Below are 13,481 nucleotides of genomic sequence, written 5' to 3'. Positions count from 1 at the left end.
TCAGCCTAATCGGGAAGGGATGCTGTCCTTACTGAATAATCCAAAATAAAGTGACACGAAAAGCTCATAGCTCATTCCCAAGGAAGGATACAGGAAACTGGCTCCACAAATCCTTACCCCTCAATATCATCCTCATCTGTCTCATTGGCTTTGTGTGGTGTCTTGATGTTGTCCCCTTTCCCTACCACGGCAACGGCACCCTCCAGATAACCTTTAAGTCCAGCAGTGAGACCGACCCTCAGGGTCAGAAAGGATGGCCCGTTTGCGATAGAACTGGTGCTCTGAAAGCCATGGAACAAGACAGACATTTATCACAATTACAGGAATTACTGCGAGCACTGGGCATGTCTGTCCACTTGACTGCAGAAGCCTGCATGCATGCATAAAGAGACCTCTCCAGGTGTGAGGAATTCCAGACAGAACCCCCTGAAAATCCATTGGGAGGATCTGCCCAATGTTGGAGACAGAGAAGCAATGGGATAAACTGCTTGCAGAGGTGTGGAGTTTCCATCACTGGACATTTTTAAGGCCTGGTGCCTCTTAGATGGGCGAGAAAGATCTCATCCTTCTGTGGAGTGCATCAGAAGAGATGCTCTCTTCAGATCCCTTCCAGCATCGTTTGCTGAGCACCCCTGAAATGGAAACTTAGCTCTCAGGACTCTTCAGAGGGGCAGAGTGCTACAAAAAGGCCTGATGCATAAGCTAAGATAAGATCCCAGTGATTCTGGATGTCTCTTCTCTAAAGGGAAGTTTCAGGTCTTCCTTACGCTGGCATGCTGCAAGCCCTGGGCCCTCCAAGGAGCCATGCTCTTCTGTACAGAACAGGCATTTCTTAGTCTCCTCTCCTGCAGATGGGTTTGCTTCATCAGTCTGCCAGACACGTTCAAGACGATTCACTGATTCAGTGACTTTTCAGGCAGAAGCTCAGCGGGGAGCCTGTCACGGAGTAGGGCTGATCCTTCCCAAGAGCAAGGGTATGGACTGAATGACCTCTCCAGGGACCCTTCTGGACCTCCTTTATACTAATCCCAACCATGCCTGCTTTCGCTGCGCACAGCGAGTGCAGGATGCTGAAAGCTTCCACATTTCTTTTATGGTTCTATAAAACAGGCTTCCCTGAAACAGAGGTCCTCTAAACAAAGCCCATGATAGCACAGTGGATTTTAGTAGCACTCATTGGGCCCCTCTGTGCTAAGTCAAGGCAGGCTGTAGCATCAGTGAGCAACATGACATTCTCACAGAAGCTCTAATTAACCTCTCTTTCTTTGCACACTGGGCATCTTCCTGTCTTGGTCTAAAGGCCAGCCACACAGGGCTAGACCTTCAGCTCTCGGAAAGGTCAACATCTTGCCTAAGCAAGCTAATCTAAGCTTCTTAGGAGGTCAGTGGAGAGAGAATGGCACATCTGAGGACAATTCTACCTGCGTGCATTATGCCTTATCCTAGAATGGGATATACCATCTTCTGGAGATGCTGAGGGCTCTTTTCGGACTGCAGAAGGAGCCTAGATGACATGCTTGCACCTGGGATACTAAAATTAAGTTGACTAAGTGTTGCCAAAGGAAACTAGTGACTGCCTGGCTACCTTGCCAAGACATTTGTTTGATGGTGAAGGTAGGCATCTATATGACCCCTTGCAAATTGTGGTGACATACCAGGCTGGGTGTAAACAGTTCCAACATCCACCTTGAAGGAGCCTACCAAAGTCCCACTGCGCAAGAGATTTTTTGAGTGGATCACCTGAAAAGCGAGGGAGAACAACAAGTCAGAGCTTTTTCTGTGCCCAGCCATGCTGGGAGGGGTAGGGCTGTTTCTAGAACGGTTCAGTGTCAAACATTAAAGGATTTGATGCATCTTGCTTAGTTTGGGCAGGAGATATAATCACTCACTGTGCTGTGTGAAGCACAGTGTGGTTGGCAGCTCTTGTTTAGCAGTCTTGCAAGCAAGTGTACACTTGGATTCAATAGGAAAAAAAAAGTAAAAAAAACCCCATCTTTGAAACAAGATGCAGTGTTCCAGCCACTATGGCACCAAACACTGAGACATTCTCCTCAAGGAAGTGTCTCAAAGATGCTTGAAATCTATGCTTTAATTCCCTTCCTGGGAGAAATTACACAGCCAGACTATGCATGGGATAGATGTGGATGCTCCTAGCCAGCCTGCTTTGATCTGTGAATCTACGAATCTCCTTCCTAGTCTTCCTTTGCGGCTCTGGGGAGAGCTGGAGCCTCTGTTTTGCTCTCATTATTTACAACTCTGAATTTCCTCAAGAGCTGTACCCACCCTCATGCTTCAGGGAATCCACTGGCAGCCTCAGGAAGCTCTTGCTTCTCCCCAAGCCTAAAGAGACATCCTGAGACAGGCTTAGTTTTGCCTAGCTAGGAAATACCAGAGAGCAGCCACAGAGCAACAGAGGGAACACGAGTGGAGGGGTGTGTGGCTGCAGCAATAAGGACACTGACAGAGGGACTGGGGGGGTCTGCAAAGGAGGTGAGGCTCGTAGGACATGAGGGCTCAGAGAGAGGGACTGAGCACCTCCGCTCCTGCCAGAGGTCTCGCATCAAGGGTCTAAATCCATCCCAACAAGTAAGTAAAATGGGTTGGTTTCCACCAAAGCCCACTGAAAAGGGCAACACAACCATGCTCACTTATGGACAGCTTGATGATCTTATCGAACACGACATCTGGGGGAACATGGAAATCAAAGACAAAGCACTGAAAGAGAAGGAGCATGCGTGAAAGCAGGGAAGCAGGCATGGGCTCCTCCTGAATTGAAGGACAATATTATGGTCCATATCCCACCAACAGAGACGTGTCTGGGCAGAGGAACAGCCTGCAGTTCACGTCACAGCTGCAGAGGGACCCATGTCAGCCCAACAACTGACAGCATCAGTGATCTCAGAAACTAAAATAAAGCATTAACTTCTTGGAAAGACTCAGAAAGTGGGCACAGGATCATTTAATTTGAAACTGATCAAGTGAGGGGTTTTGTTTTGCTTTGGTTCTTTGTCACCATTTTGTAAAATACCAGAGGGCCAAGGTTTCATCCCTCCTTCTGCATGGTTTCTGATTTCATCTTACTCCATCTTACTTACTAAAAGAAGAAAAAGAAAAAAAAACCAAAGTCAAATAAATGTCATTTGCTGTCAAACTGCAGTCTAGGCCTTGAGGAGCAACGAGCCTGGAGCAGCACCTCAGGAAAAATCCAGCTCACCTCATTGTAGTAAGGGCAGTTAGTCAAGTCCTTCATGGACGTGCATTTCTTTTCATCTCCAACCTCCACACAGGCCACGGGGTCCATGTTGAGCCCAACCAGCTGCCGTGCCTCAATGACTGTGATGCTGACCTGGGGAGAGAGATTCATGGACCTCCACCTTGGCTGCCCTAAACTGTGTCTCCACCTGGCTCTCCTCTCCAAGGTGCTTTCAGTGCCGGGGTGGCAGCTGGGTAGTCTCTCTTCATCACACAAAAGGGACAGGGCTGCTCCTACAAGCCTGAGCACGCTGCGGCATGGCATGGGAGGTAGGAGCATCAGAGCAGCCCTGTCCGTTCAGATGGCTCTTCTGCTCCAAGAGCACGTAAGGCACAAAGTTGAACAGATTTAGCTAAGCTGCGGGAGCAGACACTCTGCTACTGATGCCCTAACTGGCTTAACTTGCTTCTGCTAAAAAATACAAGGGGTAAACCGCTCATAAAAGGAAGCTGATAAAAGACAGCTGAGCTCTCTAAAGAAGAGGACAAGACTGCCTGGCATTGATTGCTGCACAAACTGACTTACTGCAGAGGAGCTGAGCTGCAAATGCAACCTCCTACCCCTCACCCAAAGCTGCACCAGCTTAACAAACCCAGCTCAAATCCCTTCCTCGTTTAAAGCGCAGCAAGGTAGGTGCGAATACTCTCAGACTCCTTCTGAGGAGGTAAGCAGCTAAGGTCACTGCTCTGTTCCCTCACCATTCCCAATGAAAACCAGCCTTGTGATACTCCTGTTTGCACTGGCCAATTAACTGAACCTCTTGCTGTCTTGCACATAATTCGTCTTGCACCTTCCTCCTCCTCCTTACATTCCGATTATACTATTCCAGAACCAGGGACACTCAGTCCTCGCAACTTGCTTTAGGCTTTTTATGCGTATAATTAAACCTCTTCCACATACTGCTCTACTGCATCTTCTGATGTCAACTGGTCTCTCGTGGGATTTAGAAGTGGACGCCGTATATGGTCTACAATAAACCTTTAACAACAAATCATTATTTGCATTGTTCCCAGACATCCCTAGGAACGTGCTACTGCACTAACACGCAAGGACAGAAAAGTAAACGGCTGCCGAATCAGCATGACTCGGTGAAAACGAGAAGAGGAACAAGATAACAGCAACCAGGCACCAACCTACCAGAGGAAATCCAACGAGTACTGCCAGCCAGGCCTCGTCAATTGGGAACGCTAAAACAGGTACTGAAAGCCTTTGGAAATTAAGAGAACTGTGTTGGAGATTGCCTGCTTCAAACCCTGATTACGCTGGGCTTTCTGGGCTTGTCACAATGGACAGCAAATCCAGTTAACTACTTGAGATATAGCTTATCACTCTAGCATTTAAACACCAGCTTTTTGAAAGTCATCCTCCCACAGGAACAATACCTGAAACAGTCGTTCACACGTGAGCCAGCCTTCAGACTTAAACAAATTGTCAGTTGCTTTTGTGAGCGCAGTACATTGAAACCTGCGCTGGACTCACTCCCAACAACGCCATGCCAAGATCCATAACCTGGTGCACGGGGAGGAGGCACAGCCTCGGTGGGACTCCAGCAAGCCTAGGCCTGCTCAAGTGACTGTCAGTCCTTCCTCCTGGTCCCAGAGCTGTCCCACAGGCCATCGGGGACAAAGGCTTCAACTAAGAGATTCAGCTCCTCAAGGAACTACTCTGCTGATAGTTGTGGTCCAAGAAAGCGTGAAAGAAAAGTTCTCAACTTGCCTCTTCCTCCCCTTAAACACTCCCTGTGAAATGGTCTCTCCCTGGGCTCTGAACCCCCCGAGCTGAAGTTGGGGGCACAGCGTTGTCACCTACCTGATAATCCATCGGCCTCCCAGCACTCGGCTCCATTTTGATATCAGGCTTGGACCTTCCAAAGGGCAGGAAAAAAGACCTCCGTCAAACAACAGAGGAACTCACTGCAGACTGTGACAGAGCATTTCCCAGGGTTACTCCTCACAGTGCCAGCTCCCTTGGCATGAGAGGAATATAAACTTCAGGGGCTGTGAAATGCCACTGAACATTCTTTGTTCAAGCGTTTCTGAAAACGGTTGCATGGGGCAACGTGATTTCCAGCATAGCTCAGCTCAGGGGACACATGGCTCTGGGGAGCAGGCACGTCTGAGAGTTTGCCATCACCTCCTGGCTTGCACAAGCTCACATCTGGCCTTCACCTCTTGTTGGAGACACTGGTGGTTACAGCCGTGACGGAAGCCAAGGAGACTGTGTCTGGGTCCAGTCCACCTCCTAGTCTCATGGCTTTTCGGTCCAGGTCTTCTGCTTCCAAAACAGCAGGTTCCTCTGCATAAAGGCACACAGACAAAAGAACGTCTCTTGTTGTTTCCACTCGGTGGATAATTAAAGACTCCGAGAAAGGTAACCAATACATCCTATCAACCTCTCCTGGAAATACAAAGAACAGTGGTCACCTGGTCAGGTCACAGACAACCTGGTTTAAAATGAATTTTAAAAGAGGTTTGCGTAGCGTGACACATTATTCCACCTGTGCTGTGTGCCAGCACAGTTTCATGAAGGCAATAAGCTTTGGAAAACTGAAATCCGACAAATGAGCAATGCAGACTTCACGAGGTAAAAGAGCATGTGAACATGTGCACATGTGCTGCAGCTCTAACTGCCATAAGGTGATGCACTGCTGAGGATGAAGGGAGGTGGGGAGCTGCTTTAGGGTCACTGGTTTGTTTCGTTGGCACAGGGGGAAATACTACCAAAACCACGCCTAGAGCACAGACATCGCTTTTGGGAAACAGGTTTCCTACCTCGTGGCTAATCCAAGACTTGGATCAGTTGCTTCACCATAGTCTGGCCCGGTTCTGTGAGATAATACAGAAATAACCTTGGGCTTCAGCTGAAGTGAGGGGGATCTAGGCTGGATGTTAGGAAAAGCTTTCCTAGGTGGAGAGAGGCACTGCAGCAAGTTGTGTGTGAAAAGAGTGTCCTCATTTCCACTGAGGGACCTAAGCAGATTCCATCCTGCCACGTGTGGGTGGAGGGACAGACCAGCACCTTCCCAGCTCTGCTTGCAGTGATTCAGTGGGTTTGTTTGACCCGAGCAGAACTGGCAGATGGCAGAAAGAAGCAGACCACCACTCAGGAGGGATGCTGGGAGGACTACGCCCTGTGGAGGGCAAAGGGGGAGGAAGGATACACAGCTGTGAGGCAATGACCACATGAACAGTTGTTGCAACTGTTCCCCCACCACTGGTAAATCTACATGTGAATGTACTCCACAATCTGAGAGTACAGCCTTTTCATGCCTTTGCATCCCAGATGGCTTTCCTCATCACCTTAGGTGAAGTCTCCACCACAAGAAGAATGCCCTTTCACTGGGGAGAGCAGGAAGATCACCAAGGTTTCAGTATTATGCCTCTACAGTCTGCCAAGGCCTCTACCTCTATAGTGTCTCAGGCCAAATCCCTCCTTTCTTCTCTTAAAAGCTGGCTGAACAACAACAAAGATTTGCCCATGAAGAATATCTAAAGCAACATTTGGTCTTCCTCCACAAAAAGGCATTCCCCAATTTCTTTGTCACTGAAACATCATAATTTGAGCCGAATGGAAACAACAACAAATTTCCGATCGCTAACCACCTTCTGCCTTTCCAGAAAGGTGTCCCATTTCAGCACTGTAGCAAGTATCGAGACCTTGGAACGGACAACCTTGAGGCAACAGAGCCCTACCTCTCACTGTGCTGCTGCAACGCTATTCATGCGGGTCTCCATGCATCACAGAGAAGCAGTGAAAGGGCTAAATCACACTTTTTGCTCTTACACTTGCAAGTAATCCTTAAAATAAGCCAGAAACTGCCCACCTGACTTCCAGGTTTCACCATGATCTCACAAAGCGGGTGAGATCTGGCAAAGCCTTCAGTGTAAGGCTCTCTCCATCTATCCCTGCTTCCCAGATTCCCCCATGGAGACCCTCTCTCCAGCCTTCACCCTGTCCACCAAATGCTCCCTGTCTAATCCCTGAGTTACCAACAGCATTGATGTGTGCCACTTACGGGGCCGGGGGGGGAGGGGGGTCGGGGTCGGTCTCATCCGTAAGTGGATGGGACCAGGGGCTTTCCTGGAACAGCAGTACTGGATCAGGGAACAACCTCCTCCCAGCACCTACCTTGCTTCCGATGATCATCCTTTGGTGGACGCGTCTTGCCAAGCTTCATGGCTGAAAAAACTCCTTTCCCAGCTCCGGAAGAAGACGTGGGAAAGAACTCATTGTATCCTGTACTTTTAGTGGTGTTCTCTGTGACACAGGGGACAACAGGAGGTTTCACAGAATGGTTGAGGTTAGAAAAGGGACTGCTAACTTCCTGCTCGCTTCCTCCCCCAGCTCCTTTATCTGGCAATACAAAGGGTCAACCACAGCACACCTTGCACAGGAGAGCTGACTGTCAGCCCAGGCCTCACAGAAAGGCCCCAGGCACTGCCTGCAGCCTGACACCTGCAGAGCTGCATCTGCTGTCTGAGGGTCTGTCTGGGTTGAAGCCTCACACACAGCTGAGGCAGCACCTCCAACAGCCACTGGGGAATGTGCTCTGCAGCATGTCATGACCATGCCCCAAGGAAGGACACACCACTGCAGAAAAGGGAGAGGCACCTTCTTTGCCTGCTGCCCAAACTGCTGCCTCTGCCAGCCCCACTCTAGGAGCTGGGCTCTAGGCCTGGCTCTTATATAGGCCTCTGCCCAGCAGTGACTCACAAGGGTGCTTGACCCACCCAATCAGGAGCCACCTGAAACAAAAGCCCCAACTCCCTCTGACCAGGCCAGCCCAGAGAGCTCGTTAGCAGCAGCCCCACCTAGCTAGAACTTCCCAGGAGAAGTTAAGTCAAGGCCCCCTGCAGTAGTCCTTGCCTAGCTCTCCCTTCCTGCTAGCAGCAAGCACTGTCTAGTTCCTCGGGGGTCCCCAGAAAGTCTCCACAACTTCCAACAAGGCCCACAAAAGGCCCAGGCAGAGCCCAGACACTGCTGCGCAAACTGCTGCGTCTGTTTGCTGCCTCTGTTTGCTGTGCTCTGCAGCTCATCACTGCACCATGACAAGAACAGGTGCGTTTTCACCAAAACAGAGCCATCCGGCTCTGCCTGTGCAGTGCAGATGTTGCTGTTGCCCTCTTCTCAGCACCCCCCCACCACCACCACAATCCTTTCTTGGCCTCGGCAGCTCAGCACGGCCATGCCCACCTCTCTGCCTCTGGGCTGCATCCTGCTCTGCCCCGGCCTGCGCCTCCCCCTGCTCCTGGGGCATCTGCACAGGCCACAGGCACACACTAGTGCCCTCCCCATTCCAGCACCTGCCGCAGGGGCAGACCTCTGCAGCCAAGGCCTCCCCTTAACCCTGCCTCCCGCCTCTCTGCCCAAAGCTCCCCGTCTGCCGGGGGGAAGCAAGGAGGCTGCGGCAACAAGAGCCACACAGAGAGTGAGGGAGGGCAGCTCCTCCGTGCCCTTTGGGGGAGCTGGTCTTGTCATAGGTTTGCTCAGGGGATCTGGGCCTTGTGTTGGGGGTTCTGGGCTTGTTGTGCGGGTGCTGAGGGTCACTGAACTTTGTGTTGGGAGTGCTGAGGGGATCTGCTTGTTGTGTTGGGGGTGCTAGGTTTGTTTTTGGGCTGCTCAGTGGAGCTGAGCCTTGTGTTGGGGGTGTTGGGGTTGTCATGGTGGTGCTTAGGGGATCTGGGCGTTGTGCAGGAGGTGCTGAGCCTTTTGTTGCGAGTGCTAGGCTTGTCGTGGGGGTGCAGAGGGGATCTGGACCTTTCTTATGGGGCTGCTGGGCTTGTTTTGGGGGATCTGGGCCTTGTGTTGGGGGCGCTGGGCTTGTGGGTCTGCTGAGGGGATCTGCACATTGTGTTGGGACTGCTGGGCTTGTCATGCAGGGTGCTGAGGGGATCAGGGCCTTGTGTTGGGGAGAGCAGGGCTTGTTGTGGGGGTGCTGAGGAAAGCTAGGTCTTGTTTTCGGGGGGCTGGGCCTTGTTTTGGGAGTGCAGAGGGGATCAGGGCCCTGTTTTGGGGGTGCTGAGTAGATCTGGGCTCTGTGTTTGTTGTATTGGGTTTGTGGGAGTGCTGAGGGGATCTCGAGCTTGTATTGGAGATGCTGGGCTTGTGGTGGGGGTGCTGAGGGGATCTGGGCGTTGTGTTGGGAGTGCTCGGCTTGTGGTGGGGGTGCTGAGGGGATCTGGGCGTTGTGTTGGGAGTGCTGGGCTTGTGGTGGGGGTGCTGAGGGGATCTGGCCATGTTTTCGAAGTGCTGGGCCTTTTTTCCATGGTGCAGAGGAAATCTGGGCATTGTGGTGGGGGTGCTGGGCTTGTGGTCGGGGTGCAGAGGGGATCTGGGCGTTGTGGTGGGGGTGCTCAGGAGATTGGGGCCTTGTATTGGGGGTACTGAGGGGAACAGGGGCTTGTTTTCGAGGTGCTGGATGTGTTTTGGGAGTGCAGAGGGGATCTGGGCTGTGTGTCGGGGGTGCTGAGGGGATCTGGGGATTGTTTTCGAGGTGCTGGGTTTGTGTTGCGCGTGCTGGCCTTGTTTTGGGGGTGCTGAGGGGATCTGGGCCTTGTGTTGTGGCTTCCGGACTTGTCATAGTGGTGCTGAGGGGATCTGGTCCTTGTGTTGGGGGTGCTGGGTGTGTTGTGCGAGTGCGGAGGGGATCTGGGGCTTGTGTTGGGTGCGCTGGGCTTGTCGTGGACGTGCTGACGGGATCTGGGCTGTGTGTTTGTTGTGTTGAGCTTGTGGGAGTGTTGAGGGGATCTGGGCTTGTTTTGGAGGTGTTGGGCTTGTGTTGCGGGGGCTGGGATTTTTGTGGGGGTGCAGAGGGGAGCTGGGCGTTGTGTTGGAGTTGCTGGCCCTTGTTTTGGGGGTGCTGAGGGAATGTGGGCCTTGCGTCGGGGGTTCTGGTCTTGTGGTAGGGGTGAGGAGGGGATCTGGGCATTGCGTTGGGGGTGCAGAGGGGATCTGGGCGTTGTGGTGGGGCTGCTGAGGTGATCTGGGGCATTGTTTTGGAGGTGTGGGGCTTGTAGTGGGGGTGCTGAGAGGATCTGGCCATGTTTTCGAGGTGCTGGGCCTTTTTTCCGTGGTGCAGAGGAGATCTGGGCATTGTGGTGGGGGTGCTGGGCTTGTGTTGGGGGTGCTGGGCGTGTTGTGCGAGTGCGGAGGGGATCTGGGGCTTGTGTTGGGTGCGCTGGGCTTGTCGTGGGAGTGATGACGGGATCTGGGCATTGTGGTGGAGGTGCTGGGCGTGTCGTAGGGGTACTGAGGGGTCTGGGCCTTGTCTTGGGAGTGCTGGGCCTTGTGTTGGGGGTGCTGATGGGATGTGGGCCTTGTGTCGGGGGAGCTGGTCTTGTAAGGGGTTTGCTGAGGGGATGTGGGCCTTGTTTTGGGGTTGCTGAGGGGAACTGGGGTATTGTGGTGGGGGTGCTGGGTGTTGTTTTTGGAGTGCTGGGCTTGTGGTGGGGATGCTGAGGTGATTCAGGCCGTGTTTTTGTTGTGTTGGGCGTGTGGGAGTGCCTAGGGGATCTGGGCTGTGTGTCGGGGGTGCTGAGGGGATCTGGGGATTGTTTTCGAGGTGCTGGGCTTGTGTTGCGGGTGCTGGCCTTGTTTTGGGGGTGCTGAGGGGATCTGGGCTTGTTGTGGGGGTCCTGAGGGGATCTGGGGCTTGTTTTCGAGGTGCTGGGTTTGTGTTGGGCGTGCTGGCCTTGTTTTGGGGGTGCTGAGGGGATCTGGGCCTTGTGGTGGGAGTGCTGAGGGAATATGGGGCTTGTTTTTGAGGTGCTGGGCTTGTCATGCAGGCTGCTGGTCTTTTTGTGGAAGTGCAGAGGGGAGCTGGGCGTTGTGTTGGAGTTGCTGGGCCTTGTTTTAGGGGTGCTGAGGAGATCTGGACGTTGTGTTGGGGTGCTGGGCTTGTGGTGGGGTTGCAGAGGGGATCTGGGCATTGCGTTGGGGGTGCTGGCCTTGTCTTGGGGGTGCTGAGGGGATCTGGGCGTTGTTTTTTAGGTGCTGGGCTTGTAGTGGGGGTGCTGAGGGGATCTGGGCTTGTTTTCGAGGTGCTGGGCCTTTTTTCCGTGGTGCGGAGGAGATCTGGGGCTTGTTTTGGAGATGCTGGGCTTGTGGTGGGGGTACTAAGGGGATCTGGGCGTTGTGTTGGGAGTTCTGGGCTTGTCATGGGGGTGCGGAGGGGATCTGGGCGTTGTGTTGGGGGTGCAGGGCTTGTCATGGGGTTGCAGAGGGGATCTGGGCGTTGTGTTGGGAGTTCTGGGCTTGTCGTGGGGGTGCGGAGGGGAGCTGGGGCTTGTTTTGGAGATGCTGGGCCTTGTTTTGCGGTTGCGGAGGGGAGATGGGCATTTTTTTGGAGGTGCTGGGCTTGTAGTGGGGGTGCTGAAGGGATGTGGGGCTTGTTTTCGAGGTGCTGGGCCTTTTCTTGCTGTTGCAGAGGGGATCTGGAGCTTGTTTTGAAGGTGTTGAGCTTGTGGTGGGGTTGTAGAGGGGAGCTGGGCCTTGTGTCGGGGGAGCTGGTCTTGTAATGGGTTTGCTGAGGGGATCTGGGCATTGTGTTGGGGGTGCTGGGCTTGTGTTGGGGGTGCTGGGCTTGTGGTGGGGGTGCTGAGGGGAGCTAGGTCTTGCACTGGGGGTGCTGGGCTTGTTGTGGGAGTGCTGGGCCTTGTTTTGGGAGTGCAGATGGGATCAGGGCCTTGTTTTGGGGGTGCGGAGGGGATCTGGGCCGTGTGTTTGTTGTGTGGGGCGTGTGTGTGGGAGTGCTGAGGGGAACTGAGGCTTGTTTTTGGGGTGCTGGGCTTGTGATGCAGGGTGCTGAGGGGATCTAGGCCTTGTGTTGGGGGTGCTGGGCGTGTTGTGCGAGTGCGGAGGGGATCTGGGGCTTGTGTTGGGTGCGCTGGGCTTGTCGTGGGAGTGCTGACGGGATCTGGGCATTGTGGTGGAGATGCTGGGCTTGTCTTAGGGGTACTGAGGGGTCTGGGCCTTGTCTTGGGAGTGCTGGGCCTTGTGTTGGGGGTGCAGAGGAGATCTGGGCCGTGTGTTTGTTGTGTTGGGCTTGTGGGAGTGCTGAGGGGATCATGGGCTTGTTTTCGAGGTGCTGGGCTTGTCATGCAGGGTGCTAGCCTTGTTTTGGGGGTGCAGAGGGGAGCGGGGCATTGTGTTGGAGGTGCTGGGCCTAGTTTTGGGGGATCTGGGTGTTGTGTTGGGGGTGCTAGGCTTGTTTTCGGGCTGCTCACTGGAGATGAGTGCTGTGTTGGGGGTGCTGGTCTTGTCATGAGGGTACTGCCCGGGATCGGGGCGTTGTGTTGGGGGTGCTGGGCTTGTGGTGGGGGTGCTGAGGGTATCTGGGCGTTGTGTTTGGGGTGCTGGGCTTTGTTGTGGGGGTGCAGAGGGGATCTGGGCATTGTTTTTGAGGTGCTGGACTTGTCATAGTGGTGCTGAGGGGATCTGGGCTTGTGTTAGGGGTGCTGGGCGTGTTGTGCGAGTGCGGAGGGGATCTGGGGCTTGTATTGGAGGTGTTGGGCCTGTTATGGGTGTGCAGAGGGGATCTGGGCTGTGTGTTTGTTGTTTTGGGCTTGTGGGAGTGCAGAGGGGATCTGGGCTTGTCATGGGGGTGCTGGGGGGATCTGGGCCTTCTTGTGGGGGTGCTGAGGGAATATGGGGCTTGTTTTGAGGTGCTGGGCTTGTCATGCAGGCTGCTGGGCTTTTTGTGGAAGTGCAGAGGGGAGCTGGGCGTTGTGTTGGAGTTGCTGGGCCTTGTTTTGGGGGTGCTGAGGGGATCTGGGCTTGTTTTCAAGGTGCTGGGCTTGTAGTGGGGGTGCTGAGGGGATCTGGGCTTGTTTTCAAGGTGCTGGGCTTGTAGTGGGGGTGCTGAGGGGATCTGGGCTTGTTTTCAAGGTGCTGGGCCTTTTTTCCGTGGTGCGGAGGAGATCTGGGGCTTGTTTTGGAGATGCTGGGCTTGTGGTGGGGGTACTAAGGGGATCTGGGCGTTGTGTTGGGAGTTCTGGGCTTGTCATGGGGGTGCGGAGGGGATCTGGGCGTTGTGTTGGGGGTGCAGGGCTTGTCATGGGGTTGCAGAGGGGAGCTGGGCATTGTGTTGGGAGTTCTGGGCTTGTCGTGGGGGTGCGGAGGGGAGCTGGGGCTTGTTTTGGAGATGCTGGGCCTTGTTTTGCGGTTGCGGAGGGGAGATGGGCATTTCTTTGGAGGTGCTGGGCTTGTAGTGGGGGTGCTGAAGGGATGT

At 53.6% G+C, this 13,481-nt stretch overlaps 1 pseudogene; it reads right to left on the bottom strand.

Moving 5' to 3' along the window:
- The window catches only part of LOC138066517 (otoferlin-like), a 215,442-nt pseudogene that overhangs the window by 40,541 nt on the left and 161,420 nt on the right, over window positions 1-13,481 (bottom strand).

Source organism: Struthio camelus, chromosome 3 (assembly GCF_040807025.1).
Source record: "Struthio camelus isolate bStrCam1 chromosome 3, bStrCam1.hap1, whole genome shotgun sequence".
Classification (NCBI taxonomy): Eukaryota; Metazoa; Chordata; class Aves; order Struthioniformes; family Struthionidae; genus Struthio; species Struthio camelus.
Note: the sequence above shows the minus strand (reverse complement) of the source record. Positions and strands in the feature narration are given on the sequence as shown.